The following is an 11,966-nucleotide window of genomic DNA, read 5'->3' as shown; positions in this document are numbered from 1 at the left end:
TCTTTTTGTTCTGTAAATTTGTCCTGAATTCATAAAATTAATTTGAATCTTTACTTCACCAATGGAGAGGAATCTAAACCAATGAACCAGTGATAAACCAGTTCTCCAAAATACCTGGTTGCCATGGATGCGGTATGTGAGGACGTCACAGCAGAAGATAGATATGACACTCCTAAAGATTATTTAAGTGCTGCATTGTGATGTGACAGAGAGAATCTGTGACCTGACAAACAGGAAAGTCAGGAAATGTAGAATACATCACTGTAATTTCCCATAATGCACTGCATGTACTGTACAGGTCTGCTTAAGTTTGTTTTTTTCTTTGTGCTGTGCAGTAACAAAAAAGTCTTGTCTTTTTTCTTTTCTGTCTCACAAATACATAATCTAATAGCAAATAACATTACAATCATGTAAAAATGAATTCTGTCCAATCTTTTGAAATCAATCTTACAGTAAGGTTACTTTACTTAAAACTACGTATACCCCTTTCTCACCTATGCAGTTTGACTTGCGGTGAAAAGCGGTGTTATAGGCACTGTGAGCCGCCCTGAGTGACTGCCTGATGTTTCGCGAAGTTCTGCAAGGTCCACGAGCTTCCGCGAGGACCGTCAAAAAATATATACAATGTTTAATTTTCTGTTCAGAAAGATTGGAAATGTAGTCATTACGCCAAAACTTTTAAAAGACAGACTAAGATTGGATTAAGTTGATCAGGCTTTTGCAAGTTATCCATTGTGTTGTGCTGTTTGTAATAATTGTTCTGAAAAATGTACTTACAGTTTTGTTAATGTTCAGGATGATTCAAAAACTCTAGAAATGGCGGTTCATGCATTTGTTACGTCTCGTCTAGATTACTGCAATTCATTATACTGCGGTATTTCCAAATCTCAAATTGCTCGCCTACAGCTTGTACAAAATGCAGCAGCAAGATTTCTTCGTAAACGTCATAAACATTGAACACATCACTCCGATTCTGGTCTCTCAGAGAATTCATTTTAAAATTCTCCTCTTTGTGTATAAATCTCTACATAACCTAGCACCAGTTTACCTCTCTGAACTTCTTCATCTTTACTCTCCTTCTAGAACACTAAGATCTTGTGATCAGGCTCTATTAGTAGTCCCACACGTGAGGCTCAAGCGTAGAGGGGCATGGGCATTTGTGGTAGCAGGGCCTCAACTTTGGAATACTTTGCCTTTAGAGATTAGAATGGCACCTTCTCTGTCTTCTTTTAAGTCCTTGCTCAAAACCTATTTTTTTTCTTTAGTGTATTAATTTTGTTATATAGTTGTGTTAACAGGTTGTGTTACTTTTATGTTTATTGTTTTTGGGGTATGCTTTCTGTGAAGCACTTTGGTCAGCCTGAAGGCTGTTGTAAATGTGCTAAATTGAACTTGAACTTGATTCAGAAAATGTGAGAAAAACTGTTTAACCTTCCTCTTATGTTAGCTTTCTGTTACAATCTCTTATGTTAACGGGTCGGTTTTGACCCGTGTCTTTAATCAGCCATATTACCCTCAAAACAATTATCATTCAATTTTTTTCCTTACCTCTTGGTTACTTTGTTACGCTTCCTTGTCCATTAAAAGAATGTTTTTAATATTTTTGCTGTGACCTCATGAGCTTTTACTTTAACAGCATACCTCTCGTTTTCAATTTAAAAAAATTATTTAATTAACCGCAAGAGAATTATTTAAATCAATAAAAGGTTATGAGGTTACCTGACTATTACTGAGGGGTATTAGAACACACCTCTTAAATAAATTTGTTATATATTATTTTAATTATAATATTAATTACTATAGTAGCGTCTATGGTGTTATGGGTCAAATTTGACCCATATATATTTATTTCAAAGAAAAAGTATTTTAAAAAATAACTGTAATATAAATGGAAAGCTAAACAAGCAAATCTCAAAATGTGAATTTGCAAGGTCAAACAAACAATGAACAATCAAGCAAATCAAATTAATAGAAATGAGGCACTAAACGTCTTTGTGTGCAAGAACATGCATGTGCATTTAAATGCATGTGTGGCTTTTAGTGTGTTCTTTGCAAATATATATTTTTTGCAGTAGAAGCAGAGTACGTTTGTCTTTCTGTCTTTATTGCTAGGGCAAACCTGACACCTCTTTCTTTTAAAATCAGGTGGCCTCAGTGGGGTTCAGGTATGTATGTGGCTGTGGCTGTGTAAGTTGATGTTAAGGCAGTGCTGGCCAAAGAGGATGCTGGCACTGATGCTCTTTGTGCTGCTGATGGTGTGAAAGGAGTGTTACGTGAGCTCTGCAGCTGTCTGACCAAGCCTGCAGCGACTGGGTCCCGGGGCACCCGTTCCCTTCGCTCAATGTGTGCCTTGACAAGGGAACTTCCTATTTCCACAAGAAACATTCTCCGCTTGTTTTCTCTGGTTGAGTTCCACCCTGGGTGAATGTGGGTCCACAACACATATGCATTGTACTGTATGCAGACACATCTAGAATGTTATAAAACACAACCATTGGCCATCTCCTGGTCATTTTCTGGCAAGTGTAGGTGACAGTCAACTTGTCCAGGTTGTCCACTTCATCTTTGTTTTTACAGTATTATAGTTAGATAATTATGGGCTTTTTGTTACTTGCTGATATGACAGCTGCGTCTTTGTGAAAAGTGAACATAAGTATCACACTTTTCGGACAATATAAAACAACCGTGGTGGTGTCTGTAAAAGCAAATTTTGAAGAAAGTGGAGCCCTGTCCTTCACCTGCAAAATTTCGGCAGGCAGCTCAGGTTTATTTTTTTTTTACTGTGCCCCCCATGGTAAGTTTCCACCTAAAAAGTTCTTGTCCAAGGTCATAGCTGGTAAAGAAATTGTCACATGTGATATTGAGTGTGAGTGCATATTTCAACCTTCTACTGCACAACCTGTGTATATACACATATATATATATATATATATATATATATATATATATATATATATATTAACATGATATAATTATTTTTGTTAAAAAAAAATAAACAATATACAAATTGAGTCCCCTTTCTCATTTAGTATACTAGAAATCTCCATTTCAATTACAGCCAGGTCATGTAAGATATTGCAGTAAAATTTGTGGTTACCTGTCCTGCAGAGGGCACACTTTTATATTAAATACCATTTCTTTTAAAATTTGTTCCAATTGTAATAGAAATATTATTATATTTACTTGTTCTTCGGGGCACACGCACAATATTAAACATGAGCATTGCCATTAGATCTACATTATTGTTCCAGAGTTAGCTTACAGCTAAAGTTCACCTTAATCTTTGGTATTTAAAACTACTGTACGAAGTGTGACAGGGTACAACTGCTATATAGTGATATCGATAATACCCGACCAATATAGTGATCCAATGGTATATGGTATAGTTATTAATTATATAGTAATACCCGACCAACACCTGTTTCAGGTTGTACCTGTACACCACACATTACACATTTCCTACATCTGAGTTTTACACCAGTTTAATTTACAATATATCCGCATTGTTCTTATATAAAGTCGTTAATAATAAATAAATTACTCACCTTTAGTCACTCGGCCCTGTTGTGTTACATTAATATCTCAGTTTCCGCTTTAAAATTGTCCTTTAACTTTTTCAACACTTCCACAAAAGAGTCGAGGCTGAAACACTTTAGGAAAAATGATTCATTACAGGTGATGCGTCATTCGGGAGTCGACTCTTTGAATCGGTTCATATTCGTGTTTCTGACTTCATTAGCTTTAGAACAGTAAGCTTTAAAACGTAAAGCATTATTATCAGTGTTGGGAAAGTTACTCAAAAAGGTAATCTACTACGAATTACTAATTGCAACTTTAAAATTGTAATTTGCTTACATTACTGATTATTACATGTAAAAAGTAATCAGATTACTAATTACTTACTTTGAAAACACCTGTCACGGCGCGTGCCTGTGATGGGCGTGCGCCTCAACCTGTTGTCGCTCCTCGCTCACTCTGTAGGCTTCCTAAGTAAGCCTGTTCCCCTTCTCTGCAGGTGCGCGAATGTGCGAGGCCGCCAGGTCGGACCAGCTGGCGATAATTAATGTTAACGGATCTCGTTAAAAATCCTCAGCTCTCTCCTTTAACACTCTCTTTTAACCCTCTCTTTACCCCTTTTCCCGTAAGTCCTCGCCTCGTGTCCGTGTGTCTGTGGTGCCGCCCGTGCAAAAAGACTGAACCCGTTACATCATCAAATGTAAAACTACAAAGCTCCCCAACGATTGATAAAAGCGCGTGCTCGTTAACTGATGCTGCATTTAAAACGTGATTTTTAAATGCAATTTGATTAATTTTTAAAATACCTCATTTGTACCGCTAGTAACGTAATGTTATTAACATTGGTAACTGTAATTAAATTACATGCATTTAAACTATAACGCGTTACATTACTGCATTATTAGGAAAATTCTATTTTATTTATTTATTTAATTTAAAGTAATTAGATTACAGAATTATTATACCCAACTCTATTATTTATAGAAAAAGCTACAACTTATTTAATAAAATGTAAAATAATTAGAATTTATTAAAATATATTAAATATTTGACAAAAGATTCCAGACAAAATGTCACCATTTCAGAAGTGTCAAATTTTTGTCCTGCAGTTAAGGAGATTTAAAATTGCTGGAATATTTAAAAAAAAAAAAAAAAATTCCAACAATTTTTTTTATAAGATTTTAATAATTTAAATATATAAAAAATATTTTTAAATACTGAAATTTACACTTGTATTATCAAATTGTGTGACAGAGAATGCACAGAGTGTTTAGTGTGCTGCTAATAGAAGAGCATGTATACATTGGGAAACCTGCAGTCTACACTGAAAAAAAAAATCCAACTAATGTTAAATGAATTAATACTGTATTGTTGGGCCAACTTCTTACAGTGGTATTTGTTGAGACAACAGAAAAAATAAGTCCTAACCACCTACTATCTCTAGCGCGCCAGTATTCGCACCAATAATGGATGTAGATGTGGACATGTGCAACGCCCACATGTAAAACACAGACCTAATAAACACGGAGATGTTAGTCCCGTCCGAATGCATACATGAAATGACAGACGTCATCTAAAAAAAATCAAACACAAACGTCGTTTGGAAAACTAGTCCCGTCCGAATAGGGCTTAAGAAAAGAAAAATAAATGAGACAAAAGCAAGGTCTGCGGGTAAACGGTTTTACCCGCTTGAGCTTGTCCAATGTATAGCGCACGAACAGTGAGGTCTCGTCTGGTGCGGAATGCGTGCGGAGTTTGTTGAAAGAGAAATCAAACGGGTTGCCTCTCGAGCGTTGTAATTGGCTGGATCTGCGTGTGACGAAACTCCGCCTCTCCTCCACAGTCACAAAAGGTGTTTATTTTTCAGTGTTCATCTAAATCTGTTGTTTTATCCCCATTTTTAGGTTGGACTGTGCCTATTATGTCTTTTAAAAAGTTCTCTAACACTAGAGCTGAGGTGACCGTATGGAGTGATTAGTAATAATGGAAGAAAAAAAGTTGATCTGTGAATTATCAGTGCACTTTGTGCCATGATCATTTTGTCAGGAATGGCATGCTGAACTGATCCAACAGATCGGTTAAAAGTCTAGCTGGTTTTACATATGCTTATGTGTTATGTGTGTGTGTGTGTGTGTGTGCATTTGTGTTTACAGTATGTCCATGCATGTGTAACAGATATCATATTTACGTTTCATTTCACTCAAAATCTCCCCCTTTTTTGCTATTAATTTCTTCATATTTTGATATTTTACACTCTGGAAATTATTATTTTAATGTTATTTTTTTGCACTTATGTTAAAATATTCGGTTATGCTTGTGACTGCTAAAAATGGGACACGGTCCCTTTAAGAGTTACTGCTTCTTCCGGTTCCGGCTGCTCTCCTTCAGTTCGTGCGCGGTATAAGCGTGGCTGGAAAGATGTGAGTTCTGACGCAGCTCTAGCTAAAATTTTTTAGTTTTTTTTTTGTTTTTACTTTAATTGAAGTTGGTTTATTGGGAGTAAAATGTATTTTTGTGATAAAATGCAATTTAATTGTATTGAAGCACAAATAGAGGCTGTTTAATGCATGTTTTCTTTGGAAGTGACACTATGTATGTTTGAACTCCATGGCTAAAATTATTTACAGTATTTTGACTCTCAGGTCATTTATAAGCAAACATGAAGTTTTTTTTATTCATTTGTTTTTTATTCATTCAAAATATAAATATTTAAAAAAGACTAACTTGTGGAATATTTGTTGTCAGGTCTCCTTCAATTCATAACACAACGCAGAGTTTGGGACTAACCAGTCACACATGGGGTTTTATTAATATCTTCTGTAGGTAGGGAAACATTCACACAGGGATAGGAATACCTTACAGTTTTATTTTGATGTTTCACTAGACCCTAACATATAAGTTAAGTTAGCTCTCAAAATAACCGGTAATGTGAGTTGCACAAAGTATTTCCCACATGGAAAGAACCTATATGAGGATATATGCGCATATATGAAACCTATATGCAGTATATATACGCATTTATCCTCACCTATATAAGGATATATGCGCATATATGAAACCTATATGCAGTATATATGCGCATATATTCTCACCTATATGAGGATATATGCGTATATATGAAGCCTATATGCAGTATATATCTATATATATATGATAATATATATGCTGCATATAGGCAAAATTGAGGTGCATATATGTGCATATACAGGCCATAAAGGTCTCCTGTATTGCTTCCTTATATCCACATATAAGCCCTATATGTACATACAAGATATGTCTCCTATATAGCTCATGGCAGGATCTGTTCATTTTAGCTCATATCTCACTTTGGCAACTGTCATACATGATGCCTAGCTCATATTTTCTATTATCAAGGCAATAACTAAGAACTAACTAAAAAAAAAAAAATGCAAAAAACTTATGTGCGAACACGTGAAATTGGTATCACATGTAATTGGCATGTTATGGAATTAAACTATGGTTATACACATTTTAGAATTTCTGTCGCACTTCATTATCTGCTAATGACCGAAGGCAGGACACGCCCACACGGAAATCAGTCCGTACTGATACATACTAGGCCACGCCCCCGGACACCGGCATGAAAAACACACACACAAAGACAGGCTTGAGTTTACACACAGATTCAGTTTTCTGCACGTTTGGAAGATGACACGCGCTATACACATCCGAGGAAACTCTTCAGAATGTTCTGGAAAGTGGGAGGAGTTTACATTTACCTCAGAAGAAGACTGTGTGGCTCTGACGACGAACGGGAGCATTTTGAAGAGAGAATAGATCCAACAGGACACACTGGGTAAGTTATTAAGTCTTATATAACTCTTATTCTGATAATATTACACTAATATTAGTAAATATTTTCCTCACTTCAGCTAGCTCTTGACAGCTTGTGTGACACATTGGCTTTCAATGCCATTTACATAGTTTAGGTAAATCATGCTAACATGCTGCCTTATGTAGCACAAACATGATATTTTCCGGTGGCTAAGCTAATGCCTTATGGAGTTTACAGATGTTTATAAATGTTTTAATGTATTTCACCTTGTTTTGGATAGCTTTAAATTATGGTTGCTAATATATATTTGGCTCCGTTTTGGTTAGCTTATAACACTGTTTCATATCTTTATCATTAATCTGCATTTATACATAAAACTATTGGGAAGCTAAGCAGGAATCAGGATGGAACATGAAAAAGTTTTTAAAACTTGCCAATAAATTAATATTGTGATGTGAAATTATTTTTCAGATTGAAAGGGCTCTGGGGTGTTTTGCCAGGCAGAAGCGTGGAGAGCAGCCCGCCTTGCCACGGTGCGGAATCTGCTGCTGGGCACCTTCGACTTGGAGACTTTGCTGCAACCTGAATGGTACAAAACATGTTCCTAATCTCTTCTGTCCTTCAAAAAAAAAAAAAAGTCAGTCATGTTCTGTGGAATAAATTATGTTTGTGTGCAGGCCATCGCTTTTTTACTTGGCATTTTTGTATTTTCTTGGACCTCAAGAAAACGTGATGTAAACGTGTATGTATATAAAAAAAATCTTGCTTTCTCCACCTTCATTTTACCCCCCTTTAATAATAATTTTGAAATATTACTTTAAGGTGGAAAGCCAACCAAAGGGGATGGGGAGCAGCTGGTCGCGTTTATTAGGCATTGGAGACTGCATAAGGTAGGGCACCCATTATTGTTACTGTATCTGCTTGGGACCTTTATACTAATTCATCGCTTGCTCACTTCTTAATCCTACCTTTCCTCTAAAGCCACATTTCTGGGGTATTGCGCTATAAGGTGTGTAGTCCTCTATTTTGTAGAACATATAGTGTAGCAAATAACCTCGTGGCACTAATTGTTGTCGTCTGAAGTTTTAATAAATAATAATTTATTATTATTATACTGTCTTATTATTTTTGTCTTCTCTAGATGCTACATTGAAGAAGTGGCCGGCAGCCACCCGAGGGCAGACAGGCACATATATCAATTCAAAGCTCACAAAGCTGAGAAGGTCCTCAAAATATACAGTATATTTTTTTCTTCCTGTTCAGTTTTTTGTCTTATTTTTGTTCTTGTACTATATTTTTGTTCTTTTACTATTTGATTGTTCTTTAAAAAATAAAAAAAAATTAAATTTCTACATTTTGGGCTTTTATTTATGTTGTCTAGCAGCTATGGATTTTAATAATTTTACTAATATCTAGGTAAAAATATAGGTGCATATATGCACATAGGTACATGTATGCATGTATATATGTGTGCATATATGCACCTATATGTTTACCTAGATTTTAGTAATGCATACATATATGCGTACATACATACGTGAATACATGTACCTATATAGGTACATATATGCACGTATATATGTACACATATATGTACGCATATATGTACATATAATATAGGAAAACGGCCAATTTTATATATGTCACATATATGTCTATACGGGTACATATATGCATGCATATATGTACGCATATATGTACGCATATGTAGGCATATATAGTTTATGAAAAAAAAACTGTGTAGTCAAAATTGCAAAGCATATAAACTTCATTATTCACATTTAGCTACCATAACTTTTACAAGTGAAGGCATAGTGATGCAGGGAAAACAAGACAAAACCCTAAAGAATGCTGATTTTTACCTTAGATTTTTGAGAAAAGTTTCTAACAGAACTTTAGCATCTCCTCGGAACTGAAAGTTGTCTGGCCAAGCTTTTACTACATTAGGCACAAGGACACTCACCCCTCGTAAATGCTCCTAAACCCTTACCTATCACCCCTATGTCCCCTGACAGAACTTTCAGGCATTAGTGACAGAGAAAACATGAAAAAACCAATAACAATTCCCTCAAATGAAGTATGTTGCAATGCATATAAAGATTTAATATTCACATTTAGCTACCCAAACTTTTAGCTACCCAAACTTTCAAAAGTGAAGGCATTGTGACACAGGGCAAAACCATTAAAAAAAACATTGACTTTAACTTAGATTTTAAGAAAGGTTTGTAACAGAAGTTTAACATTACATTGTGCATTTTTTTTTTAATCCACCCTCTTGTTACATCCCCCCCAAACACATAGACGTACGCAGACACACATACAAGAAAACAAGACAAAACCATAAAGGACATCAGCTTTTTTCTCAGATACATTGATTTTTTATGAAAAAATAATTTGTGTAGCTAAAATTCCGGTGCAGAAAACTTTAAACTTACATAGGTGAAGATGTATTGTAATCAAAGACAGAACCATCAAGAACAAAAACTATTGCTTAAACAGCCCCTATTATGCTTTTTCAAATATGATCTTTCATGCAGTGTGTCATGTAGCTGTATGTGAACATAAACTATCTGCACTATCTGTGACGCTGACAGTGCACGATAAATGTTTTTTAAAATTAGTTTTTGTCTATAAAAAAAAAAGAGTCGGCTCACCTTCACCTAAACGAGTTGTTAGCAAATCTATTTTTACTCTGTTACGGATCCACGTCACTCCGTAACATATTTGAATAATGTCCGCCCACATTCTACATCGCGAACAACTTGCCAGCCATCTTACAATTAACGTTACCACACTCTTGTTAATGTAAACAAGCATTTATGCCGGGTTCGCTTAAACACTTTGTAATATTAAAAAAACAATAAAAAACGAGAGCACATGAAATCCTTTTTAACTGTTTATTCTCCACCATTCACCAAAACTGAATTTAACACTCGTGAAGGGCGCGTGCCTCTTGCCGTAGATTCTACGGCAAGTCCCGAAGGGAAAAATTGCATCACACACACGCGAATGCGCATGCGCCTTGCCCTTTTACGGCAAAAATGCATCACACTCGCGAAGTGCACATGCGCCTTGCCCTTTCCCTGACCTGCCTTCAAAGGGACAGCCGGGAAAGAGCGGAGGGAGGAGTAGTAATAGTGGACCAGCGCTGGCGTTATTAGTTTGGACGAGAGAAGGAGAGATTGCTGTGGATCATTTTCTTTCGAAGATTTTTCAACCGGATTATCTTTGACTGGACATACTCCCCGGACTTCTCACCCTCCTTCATCGGCCTCCTGGACTTCATTAACCCCGGTGAGACTGAACCATACTCGGTATACTCGGATAATACACATACAATAAACACGGACTTCGGACATTTTCCACTCACTCGCACACATATACCGTTTATTATATGTAGTTTGTAAATATTGTTTATATCTTTTTTTGGTTGTGGTGCACCTTTTTCGTTTACTTAATTTAGTTTTGTATAATACACATTTGCTTTATCTACTTGTTTGTGTTTGTCCTTTTTGCTCACCGGCCTTTTAACGCAACACCGACACAAAGATAAAAGACCTCTCGATTTTTGTAGCCACAGTTAATATAAAATTAGCTGGTCGTTACACGGTAAAACTGACGCCATCTTTTCTATTTATTGACGGGTCTCCAGAGCCGCCGTTCAGTTATGGTAATGGGCGTTTTGTTTTCCGACACACGCTGTAGCGGTAGACCAATCATAAAGGACCGCGCCATCTGACCAATCACAGCAGTGAGGGCTCACGGAAAGGAGGGGTTTAGACAGACTGAATCTTCGAACTGCTTCACACGAGTTGTTTACGAATCATTTAGAAATGGGGTAAAATTAAATCATTTTTTGGAGAAAACTAAAGTGTTTTTTTACCTTGCATACATGTAAACCTGTTTTAAGAGACTCATTAAGTAATATTAGCAACCTTTAAAATGGCATAATAGGACCCCTTTTAAGATGTGTTAAAAGAGTTTCCTGAAAAGTTTCTAAAACATTATACTTACACATAGCCTTGATGCTTAACAGATCTTTCAAGCGTGAAGGTTTAGTGACAGAGGAACCAACTCTAAACAATCAAGAACTTCTATTTTTAAGTTTCTAAAATAAAATTATTGCTCACAACATTTACTAACAGAACCTAAAATAAATTTCATATGTGTATGTTTAATGACAGAGGAAACAAGTCTAATCATTCAACAGTATCAACTTCTAACAGAGATACAGTATGTTGTTAGATTCTTTACAAAAAATTCCAGTCTAATCAGAGGAATATGAGCGGGGAACAGGTGAGTTTCTTCCTAGATAAAGATAGTGGATTGTTAATATGTCTGGCTGTCTGGATATATAATAGACATCTCAAAACGGGTTAATTAAGTTTTGAGATGTCTATTATATATCCAGACAGCCAGACATATTAACAATCCACTATCTTTAGGATAGAGCCCTGTAGGGGAATACAGTTATATCAAACCACAGTTGCATTTTAATTAACTATTGAAGGCTGAAAGAACTGCCATCATGTTTGGCTTTTTATATCCATAACGGACGTATGCGACATGATGCATCAAAATCTTTTAGAATTAGTGATCATCAGAGGTGTCAAGTAACGAAGTACAAATACTTTGTTACCTTATTTAAGTAGAA

Source organism: Clarias gariepinus, chromosome 12, assembly GCF_024256425.1.
Source record: "Clarias gariepinus isolate MV-2021 ecotype Netherlands chromosome 12, CGAR_prim_01v2, whole genome shotgun sequence".
NCBI classification, from domain to species: Eukaryota; Metazoa; Chordata; class Actinopteri; order Siluriformes; family Clariidae; genus Clarias; species Clarias gariepinus.
Note: the sequence above shows the minus strand (reverse complement) of the source record.